This window comes from Lithobates pipiens, unplaced genomic scaffold, assembly GCF_037356315.1.
Source record: "Lithobates pipiens isolate NorthernLeopardFrog02 unplaced genomic scaffold, aLitPip1_a1.2 Scaffold_8, whole genome shotgun sequence".
NCBI lineage: Eukaryota > Metazoa > Chordata > Amphibia > Anura > Ranidae > Lithobates > Lithobates pipiens.
In genome coordinates this window covers 664,424,739-664,440,862 of record NW_027507903.1, presented here as the reverse complement: position 1 = coordinate 664,440,862, position 16,124 = coordinate 664,424,739, and positions in this window count along the sequence as shown.

Below are 16,124 nucleotides of genomic sequence, written 5' to 3'. Positions count from 1 at the left end.
GAATGGGAGCAATGAGATGGGTCTTAAGTTGTTCAGGTTGGTGGGGTCCAGTGAGGGTTTTTCAAGTATGGGGGTGATCTGCGCATGTTTTAGAGGGGAGGGGAAGGTGCCACTTGAGAGGGAGAGATTGAAGATGTGAGTGAGGGAGCATAGGATAGAATTAGAGGGTGACCTTAATAGCTGTGAGGGAACAGGGTCCAAGGGACGATTGGTTAGGTGAGCCTCTGAGAAAAGTTTTGTAACCTCTTCAGTAGTAGCCAATTCAAAAGAGGAGAGAGTTGAATGTGCTATTAGGCCAGGTATGCTGGGTGGGGAAGATGTACGCACAGCGGAGGTGTCCTCACAAATTGCATCAATCTTGTCTTTTGAAGTGATTGGCAATCTCTTGGGCAGTGAGTGAGTTAGTGGATAGAGTGGTTGGGGGACGAAGCAGAGAGTTAAAAGTTGAGAAGAGCCGACGGGGATTGGATGACAAAGTATTAATAAGAGATACAAAGTAGGCTTGTTTGGCAGCATGGAGGCAGGAATTGTATTTTAGAAGGGCAGATTTATATATGGTGAAGTCTTGGAGGCATTTGGTTTTACTCCACAGCCGTTCAAGAGCACGGCAATGTCTCTTGAGATTTCTAGTGTTGTCAGTTTGCCAGGGTTGTAATGGTCAGGGCCTGATTCTGCGTGTGGATGACTGGCCTTATAAAGTGGATGGGAGATTGATATATTCAGGTGGGTGGTATATCACCCTAAATTTTAAAAACTTCAAAACAAAACATCGGTAAAAATAGATGCATAGAATGCATAGAATGGCACATATTCCACCAATCTTTTCCCGGGAGCTGTGTGAAGGCGGGGAGATGGGAACCAATGAGAAGCAACAAGAGCTGGAGCCTGGGCGAAGGATGTCGATCGCACAGAGGAAAGTACCCAATCCTAAACAATCAATAAGACCAAATGAAAAAGCTGGCCAAACAGTGAATATAAATCCAAATGATGTGGCTAATAAAAATGATGTCGGGTGAAATAAAATAATAAAAAATATAAAAGTGGATGTGTGATGAGGATGCCTATGTGCTAACGTGATGAAATAAAATACTTATATAAGGAAATTGAAAATAAACTGTGTTTAAAAAATTGATGTGTAAGATAAAATAATATAAGAGGATATATATATAATGCATATGTGCTAAGATGATGAGATAAAATATTTATATAATGAGATTGGGAATAGATTTAGCTTATTCCAAAAATGAACAGTGTAAATGTGAGTGACCTATGGTCCAGTGTATAGATACACAGAGAGACCAATCATTTATAGTGTAAACGTTAAAGTGAAAGATAGTGCTTAATTACTAGGTGTCAGTTACTGTGAGTGTGAAAAAAAGAGACTATACAAGAAAAGTATACCATTGTAAATGTGTGCGCTAGTGAACCAATATGTTGATATGCAAAAAATGAAGAAAAAAACAACAAAGGACCAACTGACATCCCCATGAAAATGAATGAAGCTGCCATACAAAGCCTATAAACCTTCAAATGTAAGATCACTTACCCTAAGAGGAGGACAGACTTGACATTAGGTGGCCGGTACCTTGGCAAACTGCACTGTGGCCAAACAGTGGTCCAAACTAAATAGTCCAGACCGCTGGGTTAACCCCACCCACACAGTGTCCTCATGGTGGAAATCCACCAACAGACTCCCATAGAGAATGGTGATATCAGCTGTATCACCAGAATGAAACGCCACCAGTCACTGCACCACAATCCAGTGAGCATGCACAGCCACGCCGGCATCTCAGTTTCACATCCGTGAGCCGGGTCGCGCCGCCGTTTATGGGGCATGCATGTCGACGTCAGAATGCTGACGTCATGCTGGGGTGTGGGCACAGATGCTGCTGCCCATAGAGACATAGAGGCAGACACATGTATGAAGCGGCGTCGGTGTGGTGACGTCATGTCCACAGAGTAGAAGACGTGGCACTGGGGGAAAAGAAAGGAAAGAGGATGCCAATCCCACCGGTCTCCAAATGTTTGGGTGGAAGGAGACCTATGGTATCGAGATCCCTCCATGAAACCCCCCCCCCCCGCCGCTCAAAAGAGAGAAATCCTCCCCATGAGCATGTATGCACAAGGTGCTCCCGGGAAAAAGAAAATGAGGAAAATTGGGCAAAACACGTGCTGATAAAATAAAAAATAATAATAAAAAAAGGATAAAATCCCAGAGATACAGCATGCCACAAAAGTGAGTACATGAGCAAATTTGATGTGTACATCGATGCGCACAAATTTGTTTGTACATTAAATATGAAAATGTATTTTTTGAGTCATCCAAGTGACACTACTAGACAAGCTAAGAAGGCTTTGAAAAACATAGATAGTGGCCTGCACAACAAGTCCGTTTTCAATCTTCAAAATGTCAATAATCATTTTATTGAAGTGTTTAAGAATATGATGCTAAAGGATATTGAAGAACTCCCCTTGAAAAGCGTATTAATCCGGAATACATTAGGGAAGGAATTAAATCCTTGGAAGAAAAGAAGGAAATTATTATTCGACCAGCAGATGGGGGGGGGGGGGGGGGTTGTGATATTGGAGAAATCCCTTTACCACAACCAACTGATGGAACTTTTGAGTGACCAAATCACATATACAAAATTAGCATCAGATCCAACTGATCAGTATAAGGATCAATTAAATTTGCTGGTTGAATGGGGTTTTCAGAATGGAGCTGTTAATATGAAAGAGAACCTATATCTTAATCCCACTTCATGCAGAATACTGGTAATATACACACTACCAAAGATTCCCAAAAATGCGGAGATACCCCCAGCACGCCCAATCATAAATGGGATTCTATCGGTTACAGCCAGATTGGGGGAATACTTGGATCGGTTCCTCCAACCTAGTGTGAAAACTACCGGGGCCTATCTTAAGGACACTACAGACCTTCTGCGACTTTTGGATAAGGTCAAGGTGAATCCTACATGCACAACCTTTCTGGTAACAGCGGATGTCTTTTCACTTTATACCATCATACAGCATGATGATGCCCTATTGTCATTGAATTGGGCATTGAATAAAAGGGAAGACATACCGCATGTGCAGAAAGGCTTTTTTGGGGAAGGTATTGGACTTTTGTATGGCACATAATCATTTTTGGTACCATGACCAATTTTTCTCCCAGCAGGATACGCAATGGGAGGGAAGTATGCTCCCAGCTTCGCAAAACTCATGGCAGAATGGGAGGACAGACATGTGTTCAATGAGCCTAGGCCGGAGTTGAAACTCTACCGGAGGTTCATTGATGACCTCCTATTTACATGGGAGGGAACGGAGGAATCAGTGTTTGGAGTTCACTAAGCACCTAAATTGTAATAATAATGGCATAGTTTTGGACCATGCTATTAGTGAGGATAAACTGAACTTTCTAAATCTACTGATCATGAAGTCTGGGGCCAAGATCAGTACGAAAGTTTACTTTAAACCAACTGATAGAAACAGCTATCTGTCTATTGGAAGTGGCCATCATCCAGCTTGGATCAGAAATATTCCGAAAGGACAGATGCTGAGAGTGCGCAGGAATTGTACTGCACTAACTGACTATTATGCACAGGCCAGTATACTTGGTAATACATTTTTATAAAAGGGATATAAGGAAGAAACTATTAATAACATTATTGAGGAAGTAGCAATAATACCTAGAAAACAATGCCTGAAAAAGTAAGTAGTAACAACACTTCACATCAGGTGGGTTTCATATCGGACTTTCGTTATCAAGGTAGAGAATATCTTCAACAAATATTGGCACATTTTATGCAGGGATTGTCATCTATGTGAAATCCTAACAGAGAGACTGAAATTTATATATAGGAGGGCTCCAAATTTTGGTGACAAGGTGGTTTGAAAAATTCTGGATCCCCACGATAAACGCATTCAGAATATAGATTTCAACGGGTTTTTTTTCGTGTCGTAAATGCATCTGTTGCAGGACTGTAAAAATTGTGAATAGAGGCATTTGAAGTGATGTGCCGCCCCTTATGTGTATTAGGGGGGTGGCCAATAGGTTTTTTTAATTTTTTATTTTTCCAATCTTCAAACATACCAGTGAAATAACTTCAATACTAATCCAGTGAATGGTTTTAGTTCTTTTAATAATAGATTTTTAATAATATATTTTATTTGATTTGAATAAGTAATTTTTAATTCAGTGACTTGCAATCTATTTGCACATATTCTAAGTATATATGAAGTTATGGTTTATATATATATATATATATATATATATATATATATATATATATATATATATATATATTGTATATGTACACCTGTTAGTATTGTTTGTGGTTACCTAAACGGATGTTTACATTTATTTGTGCTGATGCACAATGTATGCCCTTTTTTGAAAATATCCAATCAAAAGTTTTTGCCCTTGAGATTATTGTGAGCGGGGTCACACTTGATGTATTGCGGTTATAGGGACCCAGAATGTGTGCTTGCACGGGTGCGTGATTGCGCGATCACGCACAAAAGTGCGTATAAAGCCTTTTGGCGCGCGCATGTGCGCGATTGTGTGAACCCGCGGATGCATATGCGCAATAAGTCTCAAAATTACGCAAATGCACGGTTTTGAGCGTTTGTGCGCATGTATGTGCATTAAGAAATTTCACTCGGAAGTGTTCAAGGAGTGGGGTATAAAGGGGAGCAGCTGAGACCGTGGAGCCAACCCCAATGATTAAGCCGTATTGTCTGGGCGTGACTACATGGCAAATACTAGGAGCTTATAACGTTCGGATACCAGCCATTGAGTGTCCAGTGCTTCTGAAGTGGAGAAAGATGGAGGGGATAGGAGAGCGAGCGGAGTGGAGGGTGAGACTTACAAGTTATTTCTGGGTCCGCCGAGACCGCACAACATCACGTTACCACTGTGAATTCCCCACTTTGGAAAGTTTATGTTGAAGTGCCTTTGTGTAGTAAAAAAGGATGTAAGTGCAATAATTGAAAGTTTGGTGTGGTGGAAGATTGCTTCACGTCACTTTAAGATTATCTGTTCACTTTTGGAGTCTAATCAGTTGGATGTTTCAATTATTCAATTACTCGCGGACTTGAGTTTGAATTTATGGACACTATTATTATTGATCACTTGTTTCACAGGGTGATTGTTTTAGTTTTATTCATTTCGTTTGTGAATAGTAATGGACGATAGTTCGCGAACCGTAACGTTCGCGGCGGGCCCCATTGACTTCAATGGGAGGCGAACTTTACAAACCTACAGGTCAAATTTGCAGCCACAAAATAATTACTAGCTGTGCAAACATAGTCCCACCACATGGCCAATGACATAACACATGTATGAGGTGAATCTGTGATCGACAACTACAAGCATTCTTTTTTTATATGTGAAATTGTGACAATTCAGGACTGTGGAGCGCATGGAAGCAATGGAGGAGAGGGAAGGTCAGGGTAGGCAAAGAAGAGGGTGCAGGAGATGATCACCAGCAGCGTGACATAGAGCAATGACACCAGCTCCATGATATACAGCACTGACACCAGCACCGTGATATACAGCAATGACATCAGCAGCGTGACATACAGCAATGACACCTGCACCGTGATAGAGTGATCAGACACCAGCACCGTGATAGAGAGCACTGACATCAGCAGCCTGACATAAAGCACTGACACCAGCACTGTGATATACAGCACTGACACCAGCACCATGATATACAGCACTGACATCAGCAGCGTGACATACAGCAATGACACCTGCACCGTGATAGAGTGATCTGACACCAGCACCGTGATAGAGAGCACTGACATCAGCAGCCTGACATAAAGCACTGACACCAGCACCGTGATATACAGCACTGACACCAGCAGCGTGATATACAGCACTGACATCAGCACCGTGATAGAGAGCACTGACATCAGCAGCGTGACATAAAGCACTGACACCAGCACCGTGATATACAGCACTGACACCAGCACCGTGATAGAGAGCACTGACACCAGCACCGTGATAGAGAGCACTGACATCAGCAGCGTGACATACAGCAATGACACCTGCACCGTGATAGAGTGATCTGACACCAGCACCGTGATAGAGAGCACTGACATCAGCAGCCTGACATAAAGCACTGACACCAGCACCGTGATATACAGCACTGACACCAGCACCGTGATAGAGAGCACTGACACCTGCACCGTAAGCAGCCCCAGAAGGAAGTCAGCATAGCACAGGGATGGTGGGAGCCCCTCATAATGAGCATAGCACAGGGATGGTGGGAGCCCCTCATAATATGCACAGCAGAGGTACAGCCCCAGGAGGAAGTCAGCACAGCACAGGAATGGTGGGAGCCCCTCATAATAAGCAGCCCCAGGAGGATGTCAGCATAGCACAGGGATGGTGGGAGACCCTCATAATAAGCAGCCCTAGGAAGAAGTCAGTACAGCACAGGGATGGTGGGAGCCCCTCATAATGAGCATAGCACAGGGATGCGGGGAGCCCCTCATAATGAGCATAGCACAGGGATGGTGGGAGCCCCTCATAATGAGCATAGCACAGGGATGGTGGGAGCCCCTCATAATATGCACAGCAGAGGTACAGCCTCAGGAGGAAGTCAGCACAGCACAGGGATGGTGAACTTTACAAACCTACAGGTCATATTTGCAGCCACAAAATAATTACTAGCTGTGCACACATAGTCCCACCACATGGCCAATGACATAACACATGTATGAGGTGAATCTGGGATCGACAACTACAAGCATTCTTTTTTTATATGTCAAATTCTGAAAATTCAGGAATCTTGAGATAATGGAGGCGAGGGAAGGTCAGGGTAGGCAAAGAAGAGGGTGCAGGAGATGATCACCAACACCAGCACCGTGATATAGAGCACTGACACCTGCACCGTGATAGAGTGCACTGACACCAGCACCGAGATAGAGAGCACTAACAGCAGCACTGATACCAGCAACTTGCTGCTGGGCCCCAAAAATATGACACCGCTCAACCTCTTCAAACAGGAGGGTACGGGCATATAGTACGGTGTGCTTATTAGGTTGTGATTAGCAGACTGTACCTCACTCAACCCTATATACTGTAGTACACTATACCTTACCAGTCCTTATAAGGACCTTTGTGGAACTAGTAGGTTGTGAATGATTAGCAGACTGTACCTCAGTCCCTATACTGATAAAGGACTGCTGCAGCATAGGGCAGCAGTCAGCAGTAGTGCACCTCAACCCTATATATTGTGGACCTATACCAGTCCTTAAGGAATAGCAGACTGTACCTCACTCAACCCTATGTACTGTAGTACCCTATACCTTACCAGTCCTTATAAGGACCTTTGTGGAACAAGTAGGTTGTGAATGATTAGCAGACTGTACCTCAGTCCCTATACTGATAAAGGACTGCTGCAGTATAGGGCAGCAGTCAGCAGTAGTGCACCTCAACCCTATGTATTGTGGACCTATACCAGTCCTTAAGGAATAGCAGACTGTACCTCACTCAACCCTATGTACTGTAGTACCCTATACCTTACCAGTCCTTATAAGGACCTTTGTGGAACAAGTAGGTTGTGAATGATTAGCAGACTGTACCTCAGTCCCTATACTGATAAAGGACTGCTGCAGTATAGGGCAGCAGTCAGCAGTAGTGCACATCAACCCTATGTATTGTGGACCTATACCAGTCCTTAAGGAATAGCAGACTGTACCTCACTCAACCCTATGTACTGTAGTACCCTATACCTTACCAGTCCTTATAAGGACCTTTGTGGAACAAGTAGGTTGTGAATGATTAGCAGACTGTACCTCAGTCCCTATACTAATAAAGGACTGCTGCAGTATAGGGCAGCAGTCAGCAGTAGTGCACCTCAACCCTACGTATTGTGGACCTATACCAGTCCTTAAGGAATAGCAGACTGTACCTCACCCAACCCTATGTACTGTAGTACCCTATACCTTACCAGTCCTTATAAGGACCTTTGTGAAACTAGTAGGTTGTGAATGATTAGCAGACTGTACCTCAGTCCCTATACCGATAAAGGACTGCTGCAGTATAGGGCATCAGTCAGCAGTAGTGCACCTCAACCCTATGTATTGTGGACCTATACCAATCCTTAAGGAATAGCAGACTGTACCTCACCCAACCCTATGTACTGTAGTACCCTATACCTTACCAGTCCTTAGAAGGACCTTTGTGGAACAAGTAGGTTGTGAATGATTAGCAGACTGTACCTCAGTCCCTATACTGATAAAGGACTGCTGCAGTATAGGGCAGCAGCCAGCAGTAGTGCACCTCAACCCTATGTATTGTGGACCTATACCAGTCCTTAAGGAATAGCAGACTGTACCTCACCCAACCCTATGTACTGTAGTACCCTATACCTTACCAGTCCTTATAAGGACCTTTGTGAAACTAGTAGGTTGTGAATGATTAGCAGACTGTACCTCAGTCCCTATACCGATAAAGGACTGCTGCAGTATAGGGCAGCAGTCAGCAGTAGTGCACCTCAACCCTATGTATTGTGGACCTATACCAATCCTTAAGGAATAGCAGACTGTACCTCACCCAACCCTATGTACTGTAGTACCCTATACCTTACCAGTCCTTATAAGGACCTTTGTGGAACAAGTAGGTTGTGAATAATTAGCAGACTGTACCTCAGTCCCTATACTGATAAAGGACTGCTGCAGTATAGGGCAGCAGTCAGCAGTAGTGCACCTCAATCCTATGTATTGTGGACCTATACCAGTCCTTAAGGAATAGCAGACTGTACCTCACTCAACCCTATGTACTGTAGTACCCTATACCTTACCAGTCCTTATAAGGACCTTTGTGAAACTAGTAGGTTGTGAATGATTAGCAGACTGTACCTCAGTCCCTATACTGATAAAGGATGACTGCAGCAGAAGGGCAGCAGTCAAGTATAATATTCTTTCTATATTTGGAAGAAAGAATATTATACGTGTACAAGCCTATTACCATACCAGTCCTGAAAAGAACCTTTGTGGACCTAATAGTAACAGCTACTGATTAAACTGACTGTCCCTCACTGCCTCACACACTGCTTCCTGCCTGTCCCTATTTAAACTGACAAAACAGAGGCTGCTGGAACAATAACTTGAATAGCACTTTTGTGGACCTAATAGTAACAGCTAATGATTAAACTGACTGTCCCTGCAGCACACAGCGTCCTGTCCCTTTCTCTACACTGACAAAAGACAGGCTGCTGCAAAAATCAGTAGCACAGCAGTGCCTCAAACCTATATCCTAAACTACACCTAACACCTATACCAGTCCTGAAAAGAACCTTTGTGGACCTAATAGTAACAGCTAATGATTAAACTGACTGTCCCTGCAGCACACAGCATCCTGTCCCTTTCTCTACACTGACAAAAGACACTCAGGCTACTGCAACAATCACTAGCACAGCACTGCCTCAAACCTATATCCTGAACTACACCTAACACCTATACCATGATACCAGTCCTTAAAAGAACTTTTGTGGATCTAATAGCTAGCGATTTGGGTCACTGAAGTCTCTCCCTGCTCCACACAGCAACCTCTCCCTATAGTGACAGTAGAAAGAATGTAAAATGGCCGCCGGATCGGGTCTATTTATAAGTTAGGTGTCCATATGCTGTAATGTCTCAATTGGCTGTCCTGTACCCCATGATGGATGTGTCATCATAGGTCAAAGTTCTTTTACATAGTAAACACGGAAGTCCGCCGGGCGAACAGCGGCAATAGTCCGCCGAACGGGCGGACCGCGAACAGTTCAGCCATCCCTATTTGTGAATATTAGCGCTACTATTTTATTCACTTGAAATCACATGTTTTTAATCTCATAATATAATTATTTTATATCACCATCTTAGCACATGTGCATTGTATGTATCCTTTTATATTATTTCATCTTACACGACAATTTTTTTAAACACAGTTCACTTTCAATTTCATTATATAAGTGTAGCACTTACTCCCAAAGGAGCTGCTGGTAATTAATTGGGCCTGCACTCTGCTCTTTCCACCCCCAATGATTTGGCTCAATCCGCTTGACACAGCTGTGTAACAGTGTTGGTGCCAAACTCAATAAAAAGGACAATTGAATAATCACACGTTAAATACACTTTACCTGTGTTGTCACCTGGGCATACACTGCTACACCTGTCTGGAGAATGAACAAACCGCACAATAGATTGTGTTAAACCAGAATATAAGTTTACTTGAACAGGTTTGAAAATTAAACATATGAACCATCATACAATTTTGGCACAATAATGAAACAAATAGTTGTGAATGACTATCACCTAGGAGCTACCTGGATTGCTCCCGCAGGCGTGTCTCCAAGTGGGACTAATGCTAAGGCAATAAGATCTCAGCACTGGGCACCTTCCCATGTCCAGCACACTGCGCAGATACTATAAGATCTGTAATATCCTACACAGTATATGACAAGTTAATATAGGCAGTATAATTACTCAATGCTCCCCTGCAGTTTCTAGTATGTAGTAGTAACACTGTAAGGCCTACAGTAAAGAATAGAGTCTCTTGTCTTCTTTTCTTCAGCTAGCCATTATACTGCAGTATTTATAATCCACAGGATTTCCAAACAGTAATGTAATATAGAATAGTATAAAGCAGGAACACTGTCGCAGTGACATTACCTAAGCCCTTGTACACATGGTCGGAGAATCCGTCGGAATGTGTCCTATCGGACCGTGTTGTCGGATAATCCAAATGTGTGTGGTATGCATCGGACTGATTCCATCGGACCCAATTTTCCAACTTGTTGGAAATATTTCCCGACCAACTGGCTCGATAGGACATACTCCGATCATGTGTAGCGAATTTTTATCGGACCAAGTGGCACGCATGCTCAGATCAAATTCCTACATCAAAGCTATTGGCTACTAGCGTGAACGTAGTCCCGTCGTAACGAAATTACGTCATCATGTTCTGAAAGATCGGATTTTTTGACAACTTAGTCTGACTGTGTGTATGCAACAGTTTCGGACAAGATCCGACAGACAAAATCCGACGGATTTGGTTGTCGAAATCTCCGACCGTGTGTACAGGGGCTTAGAGAAACTGGAGAAGATAGAATCTGGAGAAGATTGAATCAATTTATAACTTGTTATTCTTGCTGCTCAGGATTGACGTCCGGCATAAATATGCTAATCCAGAAGGAGTTACTATCCAGCAGGAATGCAATTCAAACATTCACCGCGAGATGAGCTCCAAGCATGATAAAATAATTCAGGAACTGATGCTCCCAAACAGAAACCTAAAAGATAATAATACATCATCATGAGGTATAAAGCCCCATGAGTGTCTAAAGACAAGAGACAATGTCTGCTTTGTTTGAAAAAAAGGGGGTTTGATATCCATAAAGAAAAGGCAGACTTACCAGCATGAAGAGGACAGATCAAATGCAGAGAAATGGGAGAGACGTTTCCTTTCCCTCTCACTAGATGCCTCTGGCAGATTGTAGCGGTGCAATGCCACAATTAAGAATTTTCCTTCCAACTCGACGGCATCTGACGTCACCGCCGGGTCGCGGACGTAAAGTAGGGATGCCCGCACGCATGCGCCAAAACTTTACTCGGTGCGTATAATACAACGCTGCGACGTGTCATGCATGTAGCCCCTATTTTAAAAAAAAAATCCCTTAATAGATGGAAGGTTTGGGACACAGCCGATGTAGACAGATGAGTGTAGTAACAATCATTTGCAAACCCAGATACGCTAATACAGAGGAGCAAAAGATGGTAATGAAAACAAAAACCTAAGGCCTAATGAGCAAAAACAGGAATCATACCCCTCAGGCTCAGATCAGTCAGATCATTGATTAAATTCGACCGATAAGTGCCCAGGGCATCCGTGCAAACAACAGGATAAGGACAGGTATAAAATGGGAATAAATATAATGCAAACTGGATAATTTAACAGCAATTTATTAGAATCAATCTAATATAATATGATGTTAAAGTGCTATGATCTGCTAAATTAATTAACACAATCAATTAAACAGCAGGTTCAGGTGAGGTTCAATCTATACTCACATATAGAAGGGAATATACAATTTTACAGCAAGGATCATCATTACAAAAATTTGTATTCAAAAAGGCCCCAATAATTCAATTAATTATTGAGGAACATAAAAATAAAAACATGGCCTGGAGCGACATATTAGAAAAGTTAAACCAAAAAAAAAGCAAAAAAAAAAAAAAGAGAAACTATGAAATAAAATAAAATAATGTAATATGCGAAGAAATAGAATCAAATGGAATCAAAAATAAAATAAAGGAAAAATACATAAAGGAAATAATAATGTATTGAGTGAAAAATGAAATGAAGAGCAGATAAAGAAAACCTTCTTCATAGAAAAGTTTTAAAGCTTAAGGCATCATTTAGACCGGGATGCCTAAAGGCAAACAGATCATGTATCCAGCGTGCCTCACATTGTAATAAGATTTTATCATAGTTCCCCCTCTCTCATTTGGGGGGACATGTTCGAGGGCAAAAAAGTGCATTTTTGAATCATCAAAGTCATGATAGAGACCCATATGGTGGCTTATGGGTGTCTCCATCGTCTTTCTTTTATACCAGGGAGACATGATCCCTGGAACGATGAAAAATGGGTCGCTTGGTTTTTTTTCCCCACATAAAAGGCATCACATTCACACATCATGACATACACCACCCCAATGGATTGACATGTTGCCAAAAATTTTGGCTCATACAGGCTTCCATTGGGGAGGGTACTATGCTGCGATGCATGACTGTATCTGCAAAAGCTACATTTGTGACAAGGTCTGGTCCCTTTTGCCCCACTTGAGATTTTTGATGGTGGGGTATAATGACTGTGCATAAAGTTATCCTTCAGTGAACGGGATCTTTTATAGGTGATCTCGGGGATGTTTTGAAACATTGGTATCCCCCATAAGGAGATACCAATATTTTTGCATAATGTCACGCACCTTTTGGGGCTGACCTGAAAAGCGGGTAATCGTCCTAACCCCTGTGTTGACTTCGGGAGTTTTATGACAATGAATTAGGGAAGATCTATCTTGATTTTTTGTTTTAAGATAGGCTTTTTTAAGGCATTTGCTGCTGTAGCCTCATTGTTTCAGATGTATCTGGAGTGCCTTTGCTTCTTGTTCAAATTGGATATTTTCACTGCAATTTCTCTTCAGTCTTATATATTGCCCATAGGGCACACTGGCTATCAGAGAAGTAGGGTGGGAACTAGTAGCGTGAAGCAGGGAATTTCCCACAGATAGTTTGCGGAAAAAAGTGTAGACCCAATGATCCCATATGGGTTAACCAGTATTTGAATGTCCAGGAAAGTTAATTTATACTGGGAGATTTCCCAGATTTGAGTAAATTTTAAATTGTAAGGATTATGCTTAAGACTCTCAAAGAAGGAGGCGCATGCGCGGCAGCTCCCAAGATGGCCGCTGGCTTCTAGAGCTCCGCTCCACCACGGCCCCGCAATAGCCACTGGAGCATTCAGAGCACCCCCCCAAGCCTGTCACTGGACTATTTCAGCGGGGGAACCCCCCGGGAAGCCTCCCATTACAACAGCTTTAGCAAGAAGAAACCTAAGAAGCCAGATGACGGTGGCGGCCGTCCCTGTCAGCTATGTCAAGATGGCGGTGGCCCCACGAGGCACATACAGTGTGGAACACGCAGATGAAACCATCGCTGACCAGGATCTGCCAACTCCACGTTCCCCGGGTACTGCTTTCCCTTCTTTTACCCTAGCAACTTCCCCTGCTTCCACGGAATCTTTACTGGGAAGAATGGGATCTGGCCTCCCCACTACTCCTATGATAGACCCACACACAGGTGTGCTCCTATCTGTGAGTGAGGCAAAGGAAGTCCCTCTAATCCCCAATGACTTTCCCTCTATGATGGAGGCTTTGTCTCAATTACTCTCCAAAAGTCTAGCATTAAATGCAGCCCAAATAACATCCTCAATACATGCTGATCTGCAGGAACTAGGAATGAGAATGGATAATATAGAAAAGAAAGCTGATCAATCTGTGGCACTAATTAATCAGTATTCTGCTAGGATCCAAGATGTTCAGGACCAATTGAAATCAGCTTTAGCAAAGATCGACGATCTGGAGAACAGATCAAGATGTTATAACTTCTGAATTAGGGGGCTCCCTGAATCAGAGAAAGATGTACAGGCTGCAGTGAAAACTCTGATACAGGGCTTTATCCCAAACATTGCAGATCATTGTCTGGAATAGGGATGAGCTTCGTGTTCGAGTCGAACGTACGTTCGACTCGAACATTGGCTGTTCGTCCGTTCGGCGAAATCCGAACACTTTGGTCCGTTCGCATCAAATTCGCGTGGCGCTCACTGCCCACAATGCACTGCGATGGCGCAGTGCATTGCTGGCTCATGATTGGCCAAGCATGCACTGTGACCCCGCATGCTTGGCCAATCGCAGCGCCAGCAGCGAGGAGAGCCATGATTGGCCACAGGCAGGATGCCTGTGGCCAATCATAGCTCAGGCTGTGTAGTGCACGCCCCACACTATATAAGGCCGCCATTGCAGCGGCCTCGTGTAGTGTGTTGGCGTCTGAAGCAGTGGGTGTTCTGTGTACCTTCAACACAGTACACACCGATCGTTTTCGGCTGATTTTCTATCTTGCTGTTGTGTAGTGGTTATTGTCTGCGTGCCCTGACCGCAGTATACACCACTATATTCACGTCACCTATATAGCTAGTGATCTATCTTTAATAATAGAGCTTGCAGTCAGTAGTGTTAGGAGATAGTGCGTGCTGTCTGCGTGCTCTGTACCCAGTACATACCGCTATATCCACCTACATAGCTCTTCTCTATTTGAGCCCAATTGCCATCTGCAGGAGTTATTGGAAGTTGTGTGTGCCTCCAGCACAGCACAGTATACATCTGTATATACCCCTTTATCTCTGCTGTTTTCTGGTTATTGTCTGCGTGCCCTGACCGCAGTATACACCGCGATATTCACCTCACCTATATAGCTAGTGATCTATCTTTAATAATAGAGCTTGCAGTCAGTAGTGTTAGGAGATAGTGCGTGCTGTCTGCGTGCTCTGTACCCAGTACATACCGCTATATCCACCTACATAGCTGTTCTCTATTTGAGCCCACTTGCCATCTGCAGGAGTTATTGGAAGTTGTGTGTGCCTCCAGCACAACACAGTATACATCTGTATATACCCCTTTATCTCTGGTGTTCTCTGGTTATTGTCTGCGTGCCCTGACCGCAGTATACACCGCTATATTCAGCTCACCTATATAGCTAGTGATCTATCTTTAATAATAGAGCTTGCAGTCAGTAGTGTTAGGAGTATACATCTGTATATACCCCTTTATCTCTGGTGTTCTATAAAAAAGGCATCTGCAGGAGTTAGTGGGTGTTGTGTGCCTCCAGCACAATATAAACTACCCAACTGCTGTTTTACCCAACTCCCTTCAGGCCATTACCATGTCTGGAAGGCCAGCAAGGAGAGGCAGACAGGCGCGAGCCGATAAAAGAGGGCAAGCAGGCTCTGTGTCTAGAGACAACAGTGCTGGTCGTGGACGCGATGCATTGTCATCAGCACGTGGCCATGGGACATGCTTGTCCTTCTTTTCGGCAGCTGGACATGTTGAACCGCAACATGCCAACGACTTGGTAGAGTGGATGACCAAGCCCTCTTCATCCTCCTCATCCTCTCTCACCCAGTCTCAGGGTAGTAGCAAAGCAGCTGCCAACGCATCGTCTTCCCTCCTCTCAATGTCATCATCAGTGACTCCTTCCCTAGACCCACCACGTCCTCCTGAGGAGTCTCCTGAACTCTTTGAGCACAGTGTTGGGTACATGCTCCAGGAGGATGCCCAGTGTTTTGTGGGCTCTGATGATGACACTCAGCTAGAGGAAGGCAGTAGTGTGAGCGCAGAGAGAGGGGATGCTCAAGAAGGACAGCAATCTGGCAGTCATGTTCCACAAGCTGCAGCATACTGCCAGGTTTGCTACAGCGATGAAGAGGGAGGGGATGATGAGGGCACTGACTCCACGTGGGTGCCTGGAAGGAGGGAGGAGGAGGAGGAGGAGGCACATGTCCAACGAGGCA